Source organism: Ambystoma mexicanum, chromosome 7q (genome assembly GCF_040938575.1).
Source record: "Ambystoma mexicanum isolate Mex_15411 chromosome 7q, UKY_AmexF1_1, whole genome shotgun sequence".
NCBI classification, from domain to species: domain Eukaryota; kingdom Metazoa; phylum Chordata; class Amphibia; order Caudata; family Ambystomatidae; genus Ambystoma; species Ambystoma mexicanum.
The window spans coordinates 93,107,836-93,131,331 of NC_090941.1; positions in this window are offsets into that span (position 1 = coordinate 93,107,836).

Below are 23,496 nucleotides of genomic sequence, written 5' to 3' on the forward strand. Positions count from 1 at the left end.
GCATTGCCTCTCGTGTTCCAAGATGCAATCATCATTTCTCATGGTTGCGACATTTCCATCTGTCCCAGCAATTTCTTGAGTCATTTCCACCTGGCTTGGTTTTCACGGACAATTTCTGCTTGTTTAGTGGGGATACTTGGAACTATGGGATTGGCAGTTCCACAATGGTCACGTGGATGGATAAGGGATGACTCTGGGATCGCTAGATCAAGATCATATCCAAGAAAATCTAAAGCCTCTACTTGGAACCAAATGATAGCTGTTGCCGGAAGAACACAATAGATTAGTGTTATGGCTACAAATTGTCAATCGGGTCAGATATGTCCTTCTCTCCCTCTGTGGACTCCATCTCCCTTTCCTCCCCTTCCTCCTCACCTGATGATTTCCACTTGGGGTCTGGCTTCTTCTTTCTTCTTTGTACCAGTCTCTCCTTTTTTTTATGAAGATACGGCTTGCCCCGGAAGGAAGCCACAGTGACCACTTGCAAGCAGTGGATCTGTGACTCCTCTCCCGGGACTGCCTGGGAAATGGGAAAAAAGCCTTACGCACAAAAAAACCCAAAAACTGATGAGTAGCAGGAAGAGTCGTCTAATGGATCGGCAACACTTCCGGAGGAGAGTGCACCAACTGGAGTATAGCCAGGAGAGGGAAGGACACGGACCCAAGGACTCCGACTCAAAAAATGACAGAAACACCAATGGACAAACTGAGGCAAAGGGGTAAATGATACGGAGCGTGCAGAGGTAGGTATGCTGGCCGAAAATGTCAGTGAAAGGGTAGGAGGCTGGAAACAGACAGGAGAGAGCAGCCAGGAAGAGTGAGCAAATGAGGGAGGAGCTATAACTGAGAGCCGCGGGCAGACAAAAGCGTGAGAGGAAGAACAGTAGCAAGAAAATAAAGAGGGAAAACGGAGAGGGAAAGTGAGTGGAGCACCGCCAAAGAGAAATGACCAAGGAGCGTACACAACACAGGAGGAAATCCAGGACGTTGCAACACGTCCACCGTCAGGAAGGAACTGGAGAAATACTTCCGACAGCGGTCGCGTAGCAGAAATAAAATATAACAACTAGACCGAGAACAGACGCTAGTGAAAATGTGATGGGTGATTCAATGGAAGCACCTTCTCCATCTGTTCCAAACACGCCACCTCCCTGAGGGCATGACACAAATCCACGCTTCAGTGGCTGAATAAATTCAAAGTCGCAAGACTTTAGTATAAGGAATGCCAGTATTTTTGTGAAAAGTACAACCAACATAGATCTATTTATGGATTTCTTTGTTCGTTTGTCAACCCTTTCACTAATAGTAACCACTCTATTGTTTAGTGGGCCCTTACATTCTTTGGGAGGGTTATTGATTGCACATTCTCTTTCCTGTGTCACTTTTTTGTTTTTACTCACATTTGACACAATTGCATGAGGAATTTCTTTTTTTCCATGATTAGGGATAGATGGGTCTGCGTCAGGAGCATTATCCTCAGTGAGTTGCATATCACTTGATTTGCTGTCGTGTATCATCTAGCTTGTAAGTCTTCCTATTTTCTGGGATTGCCTTTTCTTTCTATGATTTTCTCGCTTTCGTAATCGTTTGGATTTGCATTTGGGGGCACTTATCGAGGTGGCCGTACAATTTAGTGGATGGCTGTGTTCTTGTATATTGTCCTCTATACTAGCCATATCAATGGGCTTTTCAACACGTTGTTTCAGTTTTTTATCTGTTGACGTTTTTGATTGTGGGTGGGATACAATAAGGGAGATTATTTTATGTTGTATGAGTTACGAAGTAGGTCATTCTTCGAATAGATGGTTTATTTTTCCTTGATCAAGCTTTCTATTTGTGGAAGCCGCTTTCAGTTCTTCTACTGCATTTGTCATATGACAGTCCTCATGATGCAGTAAGAGTGACTCCAATATCTCACTATTCTTTTGAGATTGGAGATATATTTGGTCACTTAGTTTAATTAGGATTGTCAGAGCAAAATGCATTAAGCTTATCGATGGTAGTGAATTATTATCCACCATAGCTCCTTCTTTGACTTGGGCAGAATTCTGTATCCTAGAGGATGCACTTCGATCGCTGATGTTAATGTTTCGATGTCATAGAAGACTGGTGGAGAATTGAGGCAGTCAAAGGGAAGAGAGAGGGTGTACTAGATACACAAGGAGGTGGTCTAATTTGAGGGCAAGGGGGCTCCTGTTGTTGGTAAGCAGATTTATCATTTAAGTATTCTCCTTGGGCTTCCTCTGCTTCAGCTGCCCCTCTATTAGATCTGCATAGTCTGTAGCAGAGATCCAATAGGGAGTTGTCATCGATAGCCCCCATAGAGGTGGCAGGTGACAAACTGAGATTTGCATTTGCTTTGGGAGAATGAATTACAGTGGTCACCCTTGGTAAGGCTGTAATTGGCAGATTTTCCGGTATCTCATTGCCTGGTTTGAAAAAGTCAGTGATCTGCCCATGGGGCTTTAATATATGTGCATAAGAGTATGGTATGTGCCGTTATACTGCGCATAAGACTCAGTATTCTAATGTTCCAGTCCTTAATATTAGTTGAAATGCTATGATATCTTCGAACAAGCAAGAAACAACCATTCAATGGTGTGAATGGTGATTTATTATGGTCACAGCCGACACATGTTTCGACCATTCGATCGTCCTCAAGGCAATAACTGATTGGGATTGATCCCTTGTAGCATAGTCTCGGACACTAGCGTGTTACCTAGTGCCTAGTTCTTATTAAGAACCTAAAAGATAGTCAGTGAATGCACCGCAAAGTAGTGGAGGCAAGGTTCCTAACTGTAATAGCAGGCTTGGGTATTAAAGTCCAATCTGAGGTTCTAATACCTTTGAATGAAGTAATGTGGATGGATCCCGCTTGTGGTGTATGGAGTTTACCGTTCGGAAAGTATAACTGCACATACCATACTTTTATGCCAATAACTGTTGGAGAAACCTAGGAGAACCTCCTGTGCAGTTCCTGCAGCATTGGACTACCTACAGTTTATGAAAGTTGAGCTCACCCTAATCAGTCACTCCCCTTTTCATACTCTTTACTTCTTTAATATATGTGGTTTTATGCTTTTACACACAGATTTGACCGGCGTTGTATTCATTTTGCCACATTTCCCATTAGTAGAAACTTCACGTTCTTCACGTTGGAAGCCTGAACATTTCCCATATGGTTTAGATTTGCAGAGTTTATAGTGTTTAGTTTTGCTCACTGCTTTGTTAGGCATAGCGGCAAAATAATGTTCGCTGTCAGACCGCCAAACACACTCTGCCTCACACTCCGACTCAATCAAAACCAATGTTATCCTTTACTTACAAGCAATGTTGACCAGATTAATGAGTCTCCTCGTATTATCTATAGTTTGATGTCCCTTAACGAACCTCTTTTTTGCAAAGGATATTCTTTGATTACAATTACCCTAGTTTGATCATTGGAAATTTGGTTGACACATTTTTTATTCAGTTGACCAGGTGTAGTTAAATTGTGCAGATTTAATGCAACAAAACCCTTGGATTTTAGTGGATGTGGGAAGTCAATACGAGCTTAACGTGGTGTGTTCCTGTTACAGAGCCCATGAGCACAGACATATTATAAGAGAAGGGAGTCGCAATGACATACAAAATGTAATTATGGGGCCCATAGCATTATGGGGGACATCAACAGGAATACACAAAGTTAAGCTGGTCATGACTTCGCACAGCCAGTAAATGTCAAGGTTTTGTTGCGCTAAATACGCCCAATTTATCTACACTTTAACAACAAAAAAATGTCAGTGAATTTTAAGCGTTTTGTTGTGCCATGGCTTTTTTATGGTCCACTAGCTATGGCCTTCTGCCATGTCCAGTGTACATTTTCCCACCCATATCTTTCTTTTGGACCCAATAGTTGACTACTGGATTTGGCCATAGCCCCTAAACATGTCTTTTGGGCCCATTAGCTAGAGCTACATTTCTTTCTCGCTGACTAGCCATGGCATTCGCCCATGCAAATTGCACCTGGCCTTCGGCAGGGGCCCCTTTACTGTTGCCCCAATAGTTTTCTTGCAGTCCCACTAGCCATGACCTTCGGCCATGCCCAGTACCCAAGGCCTTTTCCAAGGCCACTGTACACCTTGCTCCAATAGTTTTCTTAAACGGGCCTGTCCTAGACCCCCACAACCCCCCAGTAGTGACTATGATAGGAATAGTGATAGAGAAATCATATACCATTCACTGTGTGTCAGTTAAGAGTGTAGGCAACAACCCATTCAGTAGGCGGATAATCTCTTTCATGTTCCCAGGAGTGGTTTACTAGTGTCACATTAAATTCTAGTGATGGTCCACTGCTGAAACCTTCCAGTAAACCTTTGTGTGTGTGTATTAAAGACATGCACCATTTATAACATATCAATACACAATATTTCAAATAGATGTCCCACTCTTTAAGTTCATGTTCAAATACTTCTCACAAAAGTCTTAGTAATGAACACTTAATGAATGTTTCACACTCTCATGCATAATGTAAATATTTTAATTATGAGAAACATGTAATAAAGAAACTTTGCTACCTTTACATTGACTAAATATAACACTTAATATGCAAAACGTCATTAATGAGTAAGCAACTATCGTCGTCACCGCCTCTATATCTACTCAAGATCAAGCACTCCTCATTAGGGCATACTAGCCACTTCAAAAGTAACTGCCAGCCTCATTCGATCTTACTAGGCAATCTCATAGAATGATCTGCCCTCTCAATACTCGATACATCGCCTCTTTTCCCAATGTGATCTTAAGATGGGTAAAACAACATTCATACTCACAACATTTTTTATTGAATTAAAGTGCATTTAGTGTCCTTTCTCACACCTCTTAATAAAAAAACAGAATACAAAATACAAAGCACATATTAAAAATACAATATATAGTCACAGATATGAGCTATACTTTGAAAAAATAATAAAATCAACCTTTAAAATCACTTGATTAGGAGAGAACCTAACATCAAAAGGACTATTCACTTATAGAAAATGTGTACAAATCACTATTATATTATTATTATTATTATTATTATTATTATTATTATTATTATTATTATTATATTTATTGAGCCCATACGTACAACATAACATGTGCCAAATCTTCCATAGGGGCACAAAAACAATGTTAACTGGGCCACTGTCCTGGGAGATGTAACAGGTTATAGGGCATTACCCATGCAGACAATGTGTAACCTGCAAATACATCCAAGTGACTAAGTACTTTACCCACAATAGGCCTCATTATGAGGTGGGCGGTAAGGGATTACCGGCACCGGTAAGGGCACTGGTGCCGGTAATCCTTTACCGCCCTACTACGAGTTCCCTTTGCGGGTCCTCCCTTAACGCCTGGTTTTTCCAGGTGTTAAGGACGGGAACCGCAAAGGGACTCTGGAGATAATAACGGTACCGCAATTTGCGATACCGTTATTAGCACCTTCCCCATTCCCATTGAGCCCTATGGGGGCTCAATGGGAATGGGGAAGGGCCCTGGTGAATGGGGAATTACCGATCCCGCCAACCTTGGAATGGACCGGTAATTGCTCCATTCACCAGGGCGGAGTCGGAAGGGTTTTGGAGGCAGCCATGGCGCTACTAGCGCCATGGCTACCTCCAACCTCGTAATGAGGCCCAATGACTTTGTTTGGCAACTAAGAAACGTTTCGAATTGTCAAACCAAGCAAGTAATATACACCATCAAATGCGTTTGCTCAGAGGTGTATATATTGGGATGACTGCCAGGAAAATCACTACCAGCATAGCAGAACATCATTCCAAGTTATGAAGGAAGAATAACACTAAACCTTCCGTACAACCGTACTTGGATAAAGGAAATGGGCCTCATTACGTGTTTGGTGGTGTTCGGTGGTAAATCCGACAGATACCACCAAACTGAATTGCAGTTACCAACACTTCGTTTGAGGGAATTACCAACAGATTACAAGTGGCAGTGGCTATGTGAATCCCGATATTATCTTAGTACATAGCACTCTAAGGGGCTTTTTTGGTGGAATTACTGCTGCAGTAATCTGCCAATTTTGAGCATATTTTCTGCGCAGAGTTCAGGGATTTACCTCCAGCATTTTGCTCCTGCATCATATCTGTAATATGTCATAGTGGGAAAAGTAGCAGTAATTCAGTTACCACCAATGCATTCCTGCTTTGCCATATTTGTAATGAAGCCCGAAGAGGCCCTTGAATGGTGTGCGATTGAAACAGTCAAAACCCACATAAGGGGAGGAAATACTGAAAATAAATTGCTCCTCAAAGAACAAAGATGGGTCAATCATCTAAAAATGAACAGGACCACGTTAAATGAACAGATACAATGGTTTAGTCTTTCTACCATCTAAAAATAGACATATACATATTAACAGTGCCTTCTAGATTAATCAGTTTAGATGAAAAAAAATGAAAGTCGTCAATAGTCAGTAGTAAAAAACAAGAGATGACTATAATAAGTAATTATATAAGCAGAGCATAGTTCATGCATCTGCTTTTTATTTGATTGATTGATTTCAAAGAAAAAGAAAAAATGAAAAAAAGGAATAATCAATATAGGCACCCACATGTAAATGATTTGTAGATTTATTTCAACAAGGCCACTGATCACAAAATCTTATGCAAACACCTCCCATCTGCTGCGCACTTCTCGGATCAAGCAAATGCTTGGATTGAGTCCTTCCTTAACAACAGTTCCATGAGGGTCTTTGCACCACTAAGCCACTTTTTGATGGACTTGACTATCTGGGGGTCATATATACCAATTATGCGGATGACACCCAGATACTCATCCTCATCACTGGTGATCACATTGTAGACAGTAAGACCATCAGTGACATTTACAGCATTACACAAGCCTGGATGGTGAAGCATGGGTTCTGTCTCAATGATGAGAAGGCAGAGTTGCTTCTTCTAGGGTCCACAGATAAACTGAACAAATTGGGTATGCGATTCACGTCATTCAATATCGATGGTAATATAATTAAAGTAACCAACTTCTTGCAAGTCTTTTGACGCATAGGGTCTGCTGTACTAAAACAACATGCACATGTTCATTTCTTTTCTCCAGTATTAAATTAGGGTGTTCACCCTGGACCCCCTTCGGCTGGGCTCAGCTCCTTTTCAAAACAAAAGTTCAACGCTGTATCCCCCTCTTTCGGACTCAGATCCCTTTCAATTTCAAAACAAAAGTTCAATGTTGGATCACCCTCTTAAGGGCTCAAATCCCTTTCAAAACAAGGTTCAGAGAATTATTTTTTGGGTGACTCTCGGTTCTCCCCGGATCCCCCTTTCCAGGCTCAGACCCCTTTCTCATGTTCAATTAGTCTCCTTCAGCCGGGCTCGGAGAAACTGTGGCATACATTAAACTATCGAAGACTTTCAAATGTGCACAGGGTTTATCTTGTCCAGTTGCATGACCACTTTGATCTCAATATGTCTTTCTCTCACACTCAGCACCAGTTGGCTACCTAACAGAGACTTTCGAATGAGCACCCACGTGGTGCCGGACCACTCTGTGTATAGTATCTTTTCTTGGCCTCCCAAAGTTCAATTATAAAGTTTCAACTACTTTCTTTGGCTTCCAATTGTTTTCACATCGCTCATCCCAAACTTCTCACACACTGTTCTCTTTATACAATGTTGCCGTTTGCAACCTTGGTTCAAAACACAAGCTGGTTTGGTATCTGTTAGGAAAGATTTCATAATTGAATGTAGTTTTCTCTCCATGTGTACACCCCCAAACATTTTGCTGCTGTTTAGACACCATAGACTAACTTTGCCAGAGAAGCACAGCCTTCAGCTGCACTCCTCTGGGCTTTCGCTCACTTTGTATGGGGAACTGACATGCCCTTAAGGCGGTCAGTACTGGGAGACTTTGTTTCCCTTAGTCCTTATCCAATGTTGCAACTTTTCTGCAACATGTAACAATTACACAATGTACCTTCTAGTACAGTGCACTTGGGTCGGTAGTCATTTTCCAAAGGCCCTCGATACTGCCGATGGACTTTTTGTGAGATGTGCAGATGTGTCATGGACAGGGCTGGTGACAGCTATCTTTTCGCATTATTTTTAACCCTTTCTTGCCATGTTAGCCGCATTAACTGTGTTTGGCACAAATAGGTGGCCTGTATCCAAAATGGCTATGCCACGAGGTTCTTTGTCCTGTCCTTTGGCCATCTTGCCCCTGCACCTTCCCCAGGTCGAGTCAACCCGGGTCCATCCTTATTTGGTCATGCAGTTTCCTGCAAAACGCCAAGCTTTTGCGGGCTCCTGCATGCCTGTGTGTGTGCCTCCAGCATGTGGGTTGGACTGTCTGAGTCCAATACACATCCTGGGTGCCAGAGAGTCTGGAGTGCCCTGAATGACTGGGACCACCGTGGTCCATGATTGGTCCACGTATGGAGTGTGTGTTTGTGAGCAGATCTCCCATTGGGCCGTCTTCATTTTGGTGTGAAGGGAACTTTGGATAAGAGGAGGCTGAAAATACCCATGCCATGTCGATCTCTGGAGTTCTCACTGAATGAAGGATAGGATCCAAATATCCTGAAACTACGAAGCTGAGTCGAGGAACCTCTGGTGACCCGTTGGAAGGTTTTGCACCCTGAGCACGCTGTTGTCCCGTGGGATGCCTCTGCATCTGGTCATCCTAGAAGATCGGTGAAGATGCTTCGACCCATTAGAATAGTGGGACCAACTATTCTCGGCACCTTCATCAAAACCGGCAAGTAAGCTTTCTCGGAAGTGTCCCTGGGCCATCCAGTGGACTGACCAGCTTGACCAGGTCCTTTGCTCTGCCACCGCCACTGTTTTGAGGAAGACCTCGAAACTTGGTAGACTGCTAGCTTTCTTTCCACGGCATCCTCACACCGAATTTTGTACACTTGGCGTTCCCAGGTCTGAAGTGAGATGAGTGCTCCAGGACCGGAGCATACGCGGTTACCGTTTTGCCCTTCTGCGGAAACAACCTTTGCAAGTGCATTGCATTTGAGGGCAGGGAATCTGATAAAACCTCCTCCCAGAAGGGCCGCAAAAAGAAAAATAAGGGTAAGTCACAAGAGAACTCACAGGGTAGTGGAGGTCAGCCTCTAAGACAGAACTCTGGTTATAGTAAGCCTCCCTATGTAAACAGAACCAGTGGATCTTGTTTTGCTTGTGGAGCAACTGACCATGTGAAGGGGGATCCCAGTTGTAAGGTGAAAACCTTGGGGATCCACTCTGCTAATCTGGCCTTCTCCTCCTACGAGGAAGAAGAGATTATAGGAGCATCCTTCTCCTCAGATTCATTTCCCAGTGGGATAGATTCTGAGGTCGTTTTAGTTTCCCTGGGAGCCTAAAGTCTCAGAGGCTTCTGCTAGGATTCTAGATGATAGCAAGCACTACTTTAAGGACAGTGTGCTGATCAATGTAGTAGATACTCCAGCCCTTATGGATAGTAGGTGTAGTCAGTGCTTTAAGTGGGCCGGGGCCTGCCGGGGCCGGGCCCCGGCAGTCTCCAAAAAGTGGGGCTGAGCCGGGGCCCTGCCAGGGCCCCCGACCTCACCACGCCATGGCAGGACGCATTATCCCGCCGCGGCCGCAGCCGCGACGGGAGATGCGCCCGCCACTTTAACGTCAGGCAAGCTGACAGAAGTGCCAGCCAGGCACAGCGTTGCTGTGACTGGCTGGCACTTCCGTCAGTCACTGTAACTTTCTCTGATGACCCTTCATCTGAGGGGCCATCAGAGGAAGCTAGAGTCCCTTAGTTTTCCCTCGCCAGGTCACTGACACTCAGCGAACCCACGGGCTCCGTGATCTAATCTGCAGATTAGATCACGGAGTCTGCGGGTTCGCAGAGGGTGAAAGACACCTCGGGCTCTGTGATCTCTGCTCTAAGCAGAGATCACTGAGCCCGAGGCACCTTTCTGCTTTGGCAAGGCTTTATAAAAGATGCCTTCAACTGTGTACGTTTAAGCCATCTTTTATAAACGTAGACATATTTCTATGTTTATAACAGACGGCTTGAATCGTACACAATTCAAGGCATCTTTTATATAGCTTTGTCGACGGACAAAGCCACCTTGGGTTTTGTCCGTCCTCAACGCTTTATAAAAGATGGCTACGTTTCAAGCCGTCTTTTATAAACATAGACATATGTTACAAATGTCTATGTTTTTAAAAGGCAGCTTGAAAAGTACACAAACCATAGTAAGGTAAGCACACAAGTGTGCGTAACTTACTATGGTTTGTGCACTTACAAGCCACCTTGTATAAACATAGAAATATGTAACATTGCTATGTATATAAAAGAAGGCTTGAAAAATCACAAACCATAGTAGTACGCAAACAAATATTTAAATGCTCAAATACATTTATATATTTGTTTGCGCACCTTACTATGATTTGTGCACTTTTAGGCCACGCCCGCAATGGAAGCCACGCCCCCAAACGAGGGCCCCCCCTCAATTTTTTACCCCACTTAAAGCACTGGGTGTAGTAGAACTGTAGTGGACTCTACCTTGGTAGACCCAGAGGAAGTTGCCAGAGCTACTCTGTTACCCACTAAGTTGGCTCATGGCCCACCTCTCATGTTCCCAGTAATACCTGTAACTCTTAGTTTGAATGGTACAGCAGTTAGGATTCCAGTGAGCATCCAAGAGAAAGTCCCAGGAAAGGTCTTTCTGGGAAATGATGTCAGAGCTTTAGGGCTTGTGGGAGATACAGCTGAAAGACCCTGTACAAGGTCTCAAACAAGGGCAGCACTGGCCAAGACCACTGCAGTGCCCCAGCCAAAGGGAAAAACCAAGGTTAAAGGAGTCAGAAAATCCAAAAGAGGGAAAGAGAATATTCCCCCTAACTCCCCTACCACTGAGGTGGAGGTAGTTGGTCAAACACCAGAACCTGACGAGGTAGATGGGTTGCCTGAAGTATTTGATCCAAATGACCATCCTGAACTAAATGCTTTATTAGTAGAAGGTGGTCCTGACAGAGAAGAATTCAGTAAAGGCCAACTTGAGTGCCCATCTCTGGAAAGCCTAAGGAGACAGGCCTGCTCCCAGCTTCAGGGTGAACATCCTGGGAAGCATAGGATTTATTGAGAAGGTGGGCTCCTGTACAGTGAGCCTACAGAGTCTACAGAAGGAGACCATAGGAGGTTGGTGGTCCCCCTTGCTGTAAAACCCTTCCTCCTGCAGCTGGCGTATGAAGTGCCCCTTGCTGGTCACCTTGGAATCAAACGTTATCCATGCACTTCTACTGGCCCAAGATGGGGGTGCAAGTAGAAAGTCACTGCAGGAGTTGTGCCACCTGCCAGTTATCTGGTAAGAGTGGCTCAACAATCCAAGCTCCATTGGTACCACTCCCTGTAGTGGGAGTACTATTTCAGAGGGTAGGGATCGACATTGTTGATCCTCTTGAGCCCCAAACATCCTCAGGCAATAGGTGTATCCTGGTGCTGGTCGACCATGCCACCAGATATCCTGAGGCCATCCCATTGAAGACTGTGACTGCCAAGTCAGTTGCAAACGCTTTATTTGGCATATTTACTAGGGTTGGCTTCCATAAAGAAGTTGTGTCTGATAGGGGCAGCAACTTTATGTCAAGGTATATGCAGGCCATGTGGAAGGAATGTGGTGTCACCTATAAGTTTTCATCCGCATCCCACCCACAGACGAATGGTCTAGTGGAAAGGTTTAACAGAACCTTGAAAAGCATGATTGGGGCTCTGGAAGAACCCCAAAGAAGAACATGGGATCTTCTGTTACCATGCTTACTGTTTGCCTACAGAGAGGTACCACAAGAGAGTGTTGGCTTCAGCCCCTTTGAACTTCTGTTTGGTCATCCGGTAAGGGGACCCTTAGCCATAGTCAAGGAGGGATGGGAGATGCCCACTACCAATTTAGTAGACTATGTGCTTGGGCTCAGAAAAAGGATGGTACTCCTGATGGGTCTGTCTAGTGATAAGCTGAATGCAGGACAAGCGCTGGTGAAACACTGGTATGGCCAGAAGGCTTCCCTCATCAATTTTACACCTGGTCAGAAAGTCCTGTTCATGAATCCTATAAGGCCTAGAGCTTTGCAGGACAGGTGGTCAGGTCCTTACACAGTGGTGGAGTCACTGGGTGAGGTCAACTATTTAGTGGACCTTGGAAGGGCTGGACTGGCTCCAAAAGTGTTACATGTGAATAGATTGAAGGCTTTAATCTCAAAAGTTGAAATCGCTGCACTGCTACTGGCTTCAGATGTTGAGGAAGAGGAGTCAGAACCTCTCCCTGACCCGTTCCAAGGCAGTCCTTCAGACAGCTCCACTGAGGGTGTCCAAGTGGCCCCTCACCTGACTTTTGGTCAGCAAGCAGAGGTGAAAAGTTTGCTTAGGCAGTTTTTCCCCTTTTTCTCACAGTACCCTGGTTTGACACCTTGGCACAAATATGACATTGACACAGGAGACAGTGTACCTACCAAAAGTAGGGGATACAGAATGTCAGACAAAGTAAGGTCTTACATTAAGAAAGAGGTCAACAAAATGTTGGATCTTTGGGTGATTGAACCCTCTAGTAGTCCTTGGTCCATCCAAGTGGTGTTGGTTCCAAACGTAGGTACTTCTGAGTTGAGGTTCTGTGTGGATTACAGGGATCTGAATGCTGTCACCAAGGCAGATGAACACCCCTTGCCTAGAACAGATGACCTGGTGGATACTTTGGGTGCCTCCAAATACCTCAGCACATTTGACCTCACTGCAGGATATTGGCATGGGGAAGGGCCTTGTTGAATGGGGAATTACCGCCCTGACAACCTTGGAATGGGGCGGTAATTCCCCCATTCACCAAGCAGGAATTGGTAAAATACCGGCGGCAACCATGGCGCTAATAGCGCCATGGTTACCGCCGTCCGTGTAATGGGCCCACTGTATTGAGTCTGGCGCCTAGGAACAGTGCGTTTTGCAATGGTGTTAAGTCGGACTTTGGATAGTCGACAGAGAGTGCCAGACCCGTGAATAGCTGGATGGTTGTTTCCCTGTGTCCGTCGGCTAGCTTGCGCGAGTGGTGATTATCAGCCAGTCATCCAGGTACATGTATACGTTTATGCCCTATAGGCCCAGATGGGCTGGCACTGTTGGCAGGTATTTCGGGAACACTCTGGGGGCCAACTTCAAGCCGAAAGGTAGGGCCTTGAACTGGTAGTGCTGTCCCTGCACCATGAAACGTAAAAACATCTGATGTTTCTCATGAATCGGGACATGGAAATAGGTGTCCTCCAGGTCCAACAACGTCAAGAAGTCTCTGTTTTCCAGTTGGCCGGGCACACGTTGCAATGCGACCACCCTGAACTTTTGGGACTTAAGCATTTGTTCAGATGTCGTATGTCTAGGATGGGCCTCCAGCCCCCTGTATTCTTTCTGAGTAGAAAATATCTGGAATAGACTACGGAGCCCCAGAGCCATTGGGGGTCCAGCTCTATCACCCCTTTTCGCAGCATGATTTTTACCTCTTCCAGAAGCTGAGCAATGTGCTGCTCCTGATGTGGAATCAGAGGGATATGCAGACACCTGCTTTAGAACTCCAGGGTGTGTCTTTTGGCGAGAGCATCCAGCACCCATCTGTTGGGGAAGAAGACGAGCGGTGCTGCTAGATAGTGCCCAGGGCACAGGCCATCTCAGTATCTGTCTTGATGGCCTTGAGGTATTTGTCGATGGCCCTTCAAACAGATTCTCTCCACTGAAGGGCATGCCCAGCACCCTTGCTTGGACCTCTTGACAGAAATTAGTGGCTTTCATCCAACCTTGTCGACGAAGGCAGACACCATTCCCCATCTGCCTGAACCCAACCTTGTTGAAGAAGGCAGACACCATTCCCTATTTGCCTGAACCCTGTGTCAGCGATGTCCAAGCCACTATAATGGCGTGATTCGATGCCACTTCCCCTTCCTGGAAGAGAGTGTTGCCTCCATCTTCCTATCGTCAGGGAGGATCGCCAGTGCGTTGGCTGCCTTGATAGTGGATACTGCAGTGTAAATTACCTTCTTTCCCATGACAGCCATCCTTTTTCCCTCGCTGTCCAGAGGGACCAAAGACGACGAGGACGGGTTAGCTGACCGTTTCCTTGTGGGGACCGACACCACCAAATCCGCTGATGGCTGAGACCTCGGGGACTTGGGTGTGGAGTCCGGCACCCTTTATTTCTTTTCCAGCCTATCCCATTTGGCTGGAGCTGTGAAAAGGTTCTTCATGAAGGCCAGGCCCTTCTTCTAGACATCGTCTAGATAAGGCGCTGCCATGATCATCTTCCTCTTGGCCTTGCACCTTTGATACAAGAAGCCCTCCTTCTTGTTTTCCTCAGGCACCTGCTGGAATAGCTCAGAGGCACTCGCGATCATGGAGTGGAACGATCCAACTTCATCTGGTAAGAGAACCTTATGTGGAGCATCCAAATGTGGTGATTCACCATCTGCTGTCAGGATGGCTTCATTATCATCTGTCATCATGGCCATATCCATTCCTGTACCAATGTCTGGGTCTGCTGGGGCTGAAGGGGCCTGATGTGTAGGAGGTTGATATGGGCGCGTCAGATGATGCTTCCTCTTCTTCGCTGTAGGCTGATCAGGGAGCGGGGGGACCACAGGTATCAGAACTGGAGGCATCATCATCTGGATATCTTACACCAAGGTGTGCAGAGTCAACAGAATATCCAAGGAAATGTCACTCGGCTGAGAAGACAGAACAGGAAAACTAGGCCCTGCGCCATCTTCGCCAACGTCCTCGTGGACTGTATGTAATGACTCTTTACCTTCATCGTCCATGCACAAGACATCCATGGTTTGGGCGACGGCCTGGGAGGGCTGCTTCGGGGCCTCCTCGCCCCTTCCTTTTTTCCACCCTAAGGGTCTTGGACCAGGGCTTGAGCTGGTTTCACCCCTTCTGGCATGCCTGCAGAATTTGCCAAAGTCACTGCGGCGGTGTCACGACTTGGAGGCAAGGACGCTCTCTAAGCCATGGAAGCTACCCTCATAGGATCAGTGGCTATAGCTGTTGTGGTAGTAGTAGTCATCGACGGAGCCGCCGACGAGGTCTTTGCCTGTGCTGTTTGAGCCTGCTTGGGCTGCGCTGCTTTCTTCTCCTCCGTCCATGGCTTCTCGGATTTCTCACATAGTTTAGCTGGGGTAGATAACTTCCTCTTTGAAGAGGAGCTTGATGGTAGGCTGGCAATTGAGGCGGAAGGTGGACTTGGACTTGCAGCTCGTGCCTTCAATTTAGGCCTCACAGATGATGCATCCTTAAAGGACTTAGAAAACCCCTTCCTTGGACCAGCCGGTCCATGGCAAGGCATGACTCTGCTCAGAGCACGGGTCAGAGGCCTTGGCATTAAGCATGCCACCAGCCTACTATGCCTGTCCATCGTTTTCTTGGAGAAGTGGAACTTCAGCGACAACGGGTCCCCGCTGTCGGCAGATGAAGAAAAGAGCACACAGGCTTCTTTGAAACAAAAATAGAACTTTTTCCATCGGAACAATGTACAAATAACTCAGAGAGCAAACTCGAGGACTCCCAACACTGAAACGTGCGGTAGGAATGTGAAGGTGGCTGCCAGATTAGGGATTTAGGGAGAGGACTGTCATTGGATGGGGCAGCAATTGGTTTAGAGGAGAAATACAGTTTTTAAGTGAAAGTGTAACAGTTTTTTCTTTTTTCGAGGATTCCCAGCCTGATGACGGGGAATGTTCATGAGCATGGGAATCCATACCAGACCCCATGCTGGGGAACATTGGTTGCTCTGCAAAAAGGCACCACCAGTTTTATCACTCTGTCTGAGAGCATTTGTTGCTGAACTACGCTTTGTGGTAGATAGGTGCTCAGAGAAGCAAAAACACATTGAATTGTGCTTCATGGTGCTTTCCTAGAGGACATCAATGTAGCTGTGTAGATCACATGTAGGAGCTCAGAATGGCTAAGAACAGATTTGAAAGCATCTCGTCTTGACGAGCTCTGGGTGTTTCAAGGTTTGTAGATCCAAGAGCTGAGGTGCTAGTCATATGCTTCTCTAAAGACAAGAAGGACAGATATAGAAGGAAGCTAGAAAGTTTCTGAGGGAATCTGAAAGCATCTGAAAGCATCACCCACGCTTGAAGGAGAAAGGGTATTGCAGAAGATAATCAGAGTGTGCATCTCTGAGCATTGCAGTTCTAGACAGGTGGGGCTTTAAATGTGGGCAGAGCAGATGCAAATGGGAGTCCTATCAGATCACACCAAACCATGGACCACAGTAGAGCTGTAAATATGGTGGCCAATGCCAATCATATCCCCACTGGGGTGAAGTCAAAGATCAATGGAACCACCACCACTCCCAAATCCGCATCTCCTGGCCTTCAGGCGCAGCCATCGCATCTCACTGCCAACTTATCTGGAAGATAGAACAGTGAGTGCCCTGGGCAGCACTCAACGGGAATCCTTTTTTGGGAGACAACCCGACTCTGCCCCACCAGAGCAATGGGCTGTCAGTCCGCATGAGCTGCCTCAAGGGGAAGTGCAATATCCCTCCATCTCCTCCACTATGCCGGGCCTGCAGGTCACCATCTCTCAGAGCAATCTGCTCAGTCCTCACTTAACAGGGTGATTATAGCACTCAGTGTGCTGAGTGGCATGACTTCACTCTCCACAAGTAAGCCCTCTTAACCCACATTAGGACCAAGGCAGTACAGCTGCTAAGAATGCGTTTAGTTTGAGGAAGGAATATATTAGATAGTCTGGGTGCTGGCGCTCGCAGAGAAAGTGACCATCTTCCATTGATGCGGGCCAGAACCCCATCAGCTGCACCACCAAACTCTAAAAGATGCCCATAGTATATAATTTACCTGGGTGCAGAGACTGATGATGTGGGCTTCTTCTGCTAGCCAATCCACTGGGTGGAGCCTATTTAAGGTGGCCATCTACACGTAGCAGATGCCTGAAGTGCAGCAGCAAAGTACTGCAGTTAGGAGCAGAGTGGAGCACGATGGAGCTGGGACAATGGTGGCAAGTTTTTACTTTGGAAAGGTTCTGCAATCTGTTGACAGTCTCGATGTACAAACTATGAAGCAACACTTAAGTCCACTCCATTAACAGTCCTTTCCCTGAGTCTCTACACAGTTCACCGGCCCACTCTCTACTAAGGATTGCTGTTCCTATAGTTCCCGCCACTAGAGTCATACACACAAAAATCTAAATTACAGATTGTTTTGATGCAGATAAGCAATCATTGCTATACTATTTGGTATCTTCATTTCCCTAGCTCAGGTAATATGTAGCCGACACAATTGTACTCTACTCCTGTGAAGCTTTTGAATGCCTATCAGGGGTTTCAGCTCTCTTCTCACCTATGCCACCTAATAATGGACTTGGTAGCAGTTGTCCGCTACCTCCTGCAGCGTGTTTTTAACCCAATCAGTCCTTGGATTCTATGCTGAACTTCCGCTGGCCTTTCCACCTTTTAATAATCCAGCAACCAACTCCCTTAATGATGCTCATTCACCACATTTTGGTTTGTCACTCATTTTGAATCATTAACACCCTAATGTATGTACTAATTATATCTGCTTTGAATTGAGCATTGAATTCTGTGATCAGGCTTTATTAAGCTTTGGAATAAAGCATTTAAAAAATAAAAGAAATACAATACTAATACATATACAAGGTTGAAGTGAAACCATCAGGGCTAGAAGCCTTATTAACCTTCATGGATTAACGGGCAGTCTAGATTTTCTTTTAGTTTAAAGGTGTATACAACCTGTCTTTGTGTATCTTGCCTAATTCAGGAAGAGAGCACTATTGCAAGAACTCTCCCAATTGCTGCATGACAATTCTCTTAGTGATATTCACGAGAAGAATTTTCCAAACCTCTTCCAACTGTTCAGAAATAAGTCTGAGGTCCATCCTGTCTCAAAATGTATTTGAATGAGTTCCTGGTAGTTCTGTCTTTGATTTTCCAGGCTATTTGCCAGCCTGGTTTCCATGCTCATAGTTTTGCTTAATCTTGAGGAGAGGGAGTTTTGCCTTTTTGGAGGATATTAGATTGATATGGGTCTTAGTGTTTTGGAGTTTCTTAAAGTCCCTTGTTGATCCACTGTCAGAATATTTCTTTTTGAGTAGCTTTAATTCATAAGTGAGGGTCTCTAATTCCTTAGCACTAATCATTTTGATACTTGCAGCCTTTTCAATATGGCAGTCCCTTGTAGATGTTGAGTGTTGCACTATATGAGAATTGTACTACTTTTACTGCAAAGAACGGATCTATATTAGTTCTGAGTTCTTCACCATGGATTGGGTTCCTCAATAAGGCAGATTGAGTTTCCAGGATCTAGGTCTATGCTGTAAGTCCACAATATCACCCAAGCATGAAACATGGCATGGTTGGACAAGATAATTTTGCATACTGAAGCAGAGTAAGTAGAAATAGCTAGTTGGGGGTCCAAAAGGATATAGGGCCTCATTACACGGTAGGCGGAGGACCAAGGTGCTATTAGCACCTTGGTCCATGCCGGTAAAATACCGGCACCGCCTTGGAGGAAAGGGCAATTACCGCCCTATTCCAAGGTTGGCGGGGCGGTAATTCCCCCTTCCCCATTGCCCTTCCCCATTCCCATTTTTGCCCCATAGGGCTCTACGGGAATGGGGAAGGCGCTAATTACAGTGCTGCAATTTGCGGTACCGTAATTAGCACCCTGGTCCCTTTGCGGGTTGGTTTTTAACACCTGCTAAACAGCAGGCGTTAAAGTACCAACCCACAAAGGGACCTCATAGTAAGGCGGTAAGGGTTTACCGGTACCGGTGCCCTTAACGGTACCGGTAAACCCTTACCGCCGTCCATGTAATGAGGCCCATAGTCTTTGCATGAATATGTTTTATGGAAATGTGAGAAAAATGTTTAGTCCTTAGTTCTAGGGTGGTGTAGCCTGTATAAGTATATGAGTTTGGTGTTGTTCAGAGAAGTTATGACTTTCTTAGATGCTTGATTTTGATTTTTGCTAAAACCTGTTGTGCTATCTAATTCTGTGTCTGGTGTCAAATTGGGATAATGAGGTGCTCCTTAGCAAATGCTACCTGGTTGCATATTACTCCCTCAATATACCAGTTCTGAACCTCACTCGGACCATAAATTGTTGCAAACATTATGGGGTTGCCTCTCTTTATCATCTGTTTTGGTTTCAGACAGGGAGAAGTTTACATTCCTGTTAATTAGTATACCATATTCCTAATTTTGAAGAGGGGTGATTTAGGTGACACAGTAATACTTAGCTTACCTGTTGAGGATTGAAAAGATCTACAACAGCCCTTTCTGGACATCGGTTTTGCTATAAAGGAAGCCGGAAGGGTGCAGTCTGATTCTTAAAAAAATCTGAGAAAACCAAAAAATGTCCTAGTAACCAGTTGCATTCCTCAGGGAGATGCTCAACTAATCTGCAGCAGACTTCTTACTTTAGCTCACACGTGGAACACAAACATGCAGTACATGCAGCTACCATGGAGACCAGTGATTTAGGCAACTGTTTTACTAAAGAAAATCTACAAAAAAAAGGAAGCAAAAAAAAGAGCACAGGAAACACACTCCTCGGAAGCTGCTTCAGGAATTTTACACTATCTAATTTGTGAAGTTGGACCTCCATTGTTTCTGTTATACCTTCTGTTATTGAAGAGGATATGGTGGAGGCTGACTTGGAACCAGATCTTAAGAGTTGCTTGGGTGTTACTGACCAAAGTCAAATAGCCTCTTCAAGTACTCATCCCTTGCATGTAGGGCTTCATAACTCTAATGCCTCTATACATTTAATCATTTGGCAAAAAGTCTTGGTGAACCTGCCTCTTACTCAAATGTTTAGATGAGTAGCTACTTCACTCGACAGTTTATCGAGGGCTGTTTCCTCATATTTTTTTTGATGTATTTATTTGTATTTATGGTTTACACAAACCTTTACACAATATGAAAATAAATAATTTGCAGAAAAAATTCCTTTCAATTATCATTACAAGCATTATATGGAAAACAATAAATTATGTTTCTTATGATTTAATGATTCAAGAAATCATATATCATTGAGATTTAAATGAATAATAATTCACAATTCCCATTAAAAAAACTTTAATATAACTTAGAAGATAAATAGAAACATCACATAAAGAAAAAGCATCTAAAATGTTTCTAAAAACAGAAGTGGTGGTAAAGCCATACATCCAAATATACAGTACAGAGTAGAAAAGGTATACATATAAAACTATATATCATTTAAATACATTCAAAATGTCATCCATATTAAATCACTCAATCAACTCAAGTTCTGGGAAATTATTTGGACATCAGCTCTCTTCCAAACAAAATATGCAGCCCCTGACATATCAACTGATTCAGCCGAAAAAACTGCAGCCCAGAACTGATCCTTTTCAATATGTGTAATATTAGATACAAACGTATTATAGCCATAAACATACTCCCTCTGTAGTTCTATACATTGGGCCTCATTACGAGGCGGGTGGTAAGGGATTACCGGCACCGGTAAGAGGACTGGTGCCGGTAATCCCTTACCGCCCTACTACGAGTTCCCTTTGTGGGTCCTTCCTTAACACCTGTTTTTTCCAGGCATTAAGGACGGGACCCGCAAAGGGACTCTGGAGCTAATAACGGTACCGCAATTTGCGGTACCGTTATTAGTGCCTTCCCCATTCCCATTGAGCCCTATGGGGGCTCAAATGGGAATGGGGGAGGGCCCTGGTGAATGGGGAATTACTGATCCCACCAACCTTGGAATGGACCGGTAATTGCTCCATTCACCAGGACGGAGCCGGTAGGGTTTTGGAGGCAGCCATGGAGCTAATAGCTCCATGGCTACCTCCAACCTCGTAATGAGGCCCATTGAGTGACAATGGGACTGAACTGGAGAACCATCTCCAGTTCCGGAAGCACCACAAGACCTTCCTTTTTGTTACTGCCTTCTCTCCCCCTCTCCCCTGCTGACCTGCTCTCTCTTGGCACTGTGCACCTGGCACCTGCCATTCTCTTTCCTCTGGGTCCAGGTACCTGCTCACCCTGCCACCCTCCTGCACTTCCTCCTTGCCACCCCTTGCACTGGATGGACTGTATCTGTACCCATACAGCCCCCACCGCATTTTCTTCTTTTCTGCACTTATCAGACTTACCCAGTCTGTCGCCATAAACACAGCACTTGCCACATGCTGGCTGCACTATCACTGTTTATTGCCGCCTTTCTACTTTTTTAATTTATCTACTCTCCTCTGCTCTGCACTTTCCACTCTCCCCCTTCCATGCAATTTTTCTCTTTTCCCCGTCCCATGCACTTGCGTGTTCTCCATGTCACTGGGCCTAGTAAGATCGTTGTTGTTTTTGTGTTCTCCCTTGTTTGTCCAAATGTTACTATTTAAATTTTTAAGTCATTTATTTGAAGATGATTATTATTGGCATATTCAACTAAAGCATTAAGAGATCTTTGTAACTCAATAGGGGTAGCAATCCATAATGATAGTATCACCAGCATAGCTAATCCAAGGTACTGGAGTGGTCCCAATCATAGGTGGAAAGATATGGACTTTATTAATAAATTGATCCATATCTGCCACATACAAATTATATAAAGTAAGAGCTAATACACACCCCTGCTTAATGCCTCTATTAGTAGGAATATCAGTGGTGAGAGCCAGTACTATTGACCTTATTTCTGGTAGTAGTGTCAAAATACAATGAAATAATAAAATGTAATAAAATAGGAGGAATCCCCCATTTTCTGAATTTTTCCCAAAGGCACGGCCTAGAAATCGTGTCAAAGGCTTTACTAAAATCTATAAAACAGACATATAATCGATCCTGATTTTTCTGTTTAGTGGCGGCAATGAAGTAATTAAGTAGGCTAATGTCAGTGGATTCATACCTCTATGAAAACCAGTTTGAAATGGAGGTAAAATGTCATCATCACAAATCCACTTACTTAATTTTCTTAAGAGCAAAACATCAAAAACATTTTGACTGCCATCAACCATAGCCAATAATCTATAGATGTCAGTTTTAGTGCGGTATCCTCCTTTAAAGACTGGGACCATAATAGATTCTGCCAGCTATTTGGAATTTTCCTATCTCAAAAAATGCTTTTGAATCATTTTTCAAGTATTGTTGCCCAAAAATGCGGGCTATCCTTCAAAATTGCAGTCGGTATCATATCGGGGCACCGGGGCACGTTAGCTATTAATTAAAGATAAATAATCAAAATATCTTCCTTTTTAACCCTTCTAGAAAATAACTCTTGGGTCTATACAAATTGACATGGGTTGATGCAATATGTGCTGTAAAATATAGCTCAGTCACTGTTTTAGTCCACTCTGTCATACTAATCGAGTTGGTTTCCATATTGGATAGGGAATGACTATTAGCTCTGATCACACTCCAAAATCTTTTTTCATCCCTATTATTCAGTAATTTAAAAATGTATATCCAATTAGCATTAGTAATTGAAGATTTATGCATTTTCATCCAATTTTTATATCTAGTTGATGCCAGTGTTTTAAATTGCTGCTTAGCCTCATTACTAAGTGAGAAATCCTTGTAAATCACTCTACATTGTCTTCAATAATGCCTCTTAACCAACATAATCTCTCTATCAAATCACCCCAATGTATATTTATGCCGCACCCTTGGACACAGTTTAATCCAAGATGTGTCTTTAAAATCATCATCAACTCATTCAGATTCCAATAATTTTTCTGGAGCCAGGAGAATAACCAAATAGCATTCTCCTCAATAAATTAATTCAATTTATACAGGTTTAATTGCTCCATGTGATTGTATTCCCCGTAGAATTGACATTAACTGGTTCATTATAATAGACATTCTCATACAATTTAGAAATCGTCAGTGACCATGTCAAAACTGCATGGTCTCTAAGAGCATTACATGAAATAGTGGGTCACATCGATTCCATAAATCCTGATTCACATATGCGTAATCCAAGGTAGAGGCGCTAATGGCATTAGTCCAAGTAGTACCATGTGTCAGAGGCGCCATCCTTGTTATTGAGGCATGGAATATCCCAGATATGAAAGAGATGTGCCCATTTCCTCCCAGTATCCTTCATAGACGTTATCAAATCCAGATTGGACATAGAATCAGACCGTTCATTCTGTATCACATTACATTTTTTCAAATTAGGAGCATTTAAATCTCACGCAATTAAGATACTTTCATTAGGGAACTATGTATACCATGTATTGATGCTATTATCAATTGCCCCTATAATTCAATTAATGTTTTCATCACTAGGAGGTGAATATACATTGACAATCAATATATCTTTCAAAAGAGGGGAAAAGTGTAATGCAACTGATAAAAGATATTGGGAGTTAAATTTCAAACAATACAGACTAATGGATAAAAATGATTGTGCGCCTATTGCTAAGCCACACACCCGTCTCCCCTGTGGGCCTTTAGTTGCATGACGGTTAATTATGTATAATCATCAATTATAA